Below are 3,324 nucleotides of genomic sequence, written 5' to 3' on the forward strand. Positions count from 1 at the left end.
TCCTGAAACAACCACCAATATCCATTACTCTTTACTCTTTTACTTGTTTCAGTAATTTTAATGCGGCCATGCTGGAGCAACGCCTTTAATCGAGCAACTCGACCCCGGGACTTATTTTTTTGTAAGCCCAGTACTTATTCTATCGGTCTCTTTTTGCCGAACCGCTAAGTAACGGGCACATAAACACACCAGCATCAGTTGTCAAGCAATACTAGGGGGACAAACACATACACGCATATATATGTATATATGAATATATATATACTTATATACATATGTACGACGGACTTCTTTCAGTTTCCGTCCGCCAAATCCACCCACAAGGCTTTGGTCGTCCCGAGGCTATAGTAGAAGACACTTGCCCAAGGTGCCACGCACTATTTGAGATGTGTTTGTTAGCCCCTGTTTTGGTAGTTAATGAGAGAATCAGTGGTCACTCAGATGGATCGCTGACTGTGTAGCGTATCGCAATGTAAAGCAGAAAAAGAAAAAGAGAAATGAAAGACATTAGATGGAAGAATGAATAGCAAACTTCTCACAATTATACCGCAAAGAATATATTTAAGTATTTTTATATTTCGGAACGGTCATTTTGACAGATTAGCCAGTGACGAAAGAACACTGGCTGAAATAAGATTAAGATTAATGTAAAAAGTAAATAACACTGAAGCAAAATAACACCAAATATATAGTGCGTGTGTTTTTATTGGCTAAACTGGAAAAATGACCATTCCGAAATATAGCAATATCTGTTTCAACACACGACTTCACATAAAAAATCTTGCACAACAAATATATTTAAGGCTGGCCTTTTTATAACCCAAAAATAAACTAGACCTAGCGGTATATATTCAACAAACCACAGGTTTAACAAACACTATAATATTGATTTAAATTTTTCCTAGAAGGTCAGTAATGTGTGAGGATGAATTACGTCGATTAACCCAATTACAGTACTTAGCTGCTACTTTATTTTCGATCCAGAAAAAATGAAAGGCAAAGTGGACCTCGGCGAAATTTGAACTCAGAGCAAAAAATACGGACGAAATGCCGCTATGCGTGCTAACTATTCTGCTAGCTGCTGCCAAAACAAACATTGCAATATTAAAAAGAACAAACAAAAAATTCGTTCGATCCGCTAGAAATACAAGCTAATATTTCCTTAGGTCAAACATTGCCATCAGGGAAGTGTTGTTAAGTCGTGAATGATTGAAATTGTTAATGGATGAGGTTTAAGCTAGCATGAGGTGAGCTTGCAATGTGAAAATAGATGTATCTTGAACTTGACCTGTTGGAAATGATTAACAAATCATACCCAAAGAACAGAATAATACCTTAAAATAAAGAAGGATAGATTAATATAGAACCGCGTCTATGATGTTAAAAAAATAACAGATGGTGTTAATTGGCATATATTTTAATATAGAGGTTATACGGTTAATTTGCGGCTTTGTAATACGATTTTCCATATATAAAACCTATCGTTTCTATGAAGTGTGATTTACATCCAGCGGACCTTTTCTGTTTGAACGGCAGTTTTTTCTAGCGGTGTCATATGAAATTGTCACCCATAATTATGACCCTAGTATCGATCTATTGCATTTCAATCTGTTTTAGGGTTAGGGTTAGTTAGGGGTGGGGGGAAGGGTATATTTTTCTTCACAAATGTAAATAAACCCAATCTGTTTCATAAAAGAGGAACATATTCATACGGCACAGAATGTTTTCACTTCAATGGACGTCACTGATTGGTTGAAATTGCAGAAATTGAAGAAAAAAACCACAAATATCTTACAAACTATAGAATTTTCTCAATAAAGCCAAGAGAAAGAGATGTTTTATAAACACATTCTACCAGTATACGAAGTTTAAAAGCGTTTAGTTACCTAAAAATTATGTTAAAAACTGCCGTTCAAACCGAAAAGATCCCATTCAGCAAATTATTGTAAACAGAGTGAAGTAAATATGTTTGCTATTATACACCCACATGCACACAGAATCAGGCACACGAATTTATAAACGGCATTCTATTATTACCAATTAATTTATGACAACGAGCAAGCTTAATCCTTAGCGCGCCGGGGAAAATCCTTAGCGGCATTTCGTCCGTCCTTACGGTCAAAGTTAAAATTCCGTTGAAGTCGACTTTGCCTTTCATCCCCCGGAGTCGATAAAATAGCTACCAGTTGAACGCTGGGATCGATGTAATCAACTCATCTGCCCTCCCAAAATTATTATTATTAGTAGTTTATTTAAATGTCACATAGCACCATCATTCACATGGATCTCTTATGAATATCTGTCAATAAACACACGCAACGCCCGGTCTGGGAATCGAACCCGTGATCCTCCGACCGAAGTCCGCTGCCCTAACCACTGGGCCATTGCGCCCCCACGTAACTGAATATATAACAAGAAAATTAAATGTAATCTCAACAACGAGATCATGAAATTTGAAATTATTACCCATCAACATTTACTTACTAGGTCGAGAGACCTATATACAATTGATAATTTTATTTTCTCGGCATCATTTCGTTGATTTGGTCTACAGATAATGGCAAGCCTATTCGCTTTGATATAAAAATTAACTATGGCTCATAAATTACTAAACATAACACAGGAGCGTAATATATATTTCCTCTGGTAAGAAATTACTCCGCTATAAACAACCATAGTTAACGTCTGTATAATATTAATTACATATTAAATTTCAGTGTTAACTAGTATTATTTATTGCGTTTTTGCTTTGGCATATGTACGTCTTAAACATAATATACGTATTCACGTGCATGTGTATATATATATATACATATTTATATATAAGATATATATATATATATATATATATATATTATATATATAGTATAAGATATATATATATATAATATATATATATATTAATAGAGTATAGTATAAGATATATATATATATGTATATAAGATTATATATATATATATATATAGTATATATATGTAGTATAAGATATATATATATTTATATATATATAAGTATATAGATATATATATATATATAGATATATATATATATATATATAGTAGTATAAGATATATATATATATATATGTATATAAATAGATATATATATATATATATATATATAGTATAAGATATATATATATATGTAGTATAAGATATATATATATATATGTAGTATAAGATATATATATATTATATGTAGTATAAGATATATTATATATGTAGTATAAGATTATATATAATGTAAGCATAAGATATATATATATATATATAATATAAGATATATATATTATATATTAGTATAGATATATATATATATATATGT

Source organism: Octopus sinensis, linkage group LG21 (assembly GCF_006345805.1).
Source record: "Octopus sinensis linkage group LG21, ASM634580v1, whole genome shotgun sequence".
NCBI lineage: Eukaryota > Metazoa > Mollusca > Cephalopoda > Octopoda > Octopodidae > Octopus > Octopus sinensis.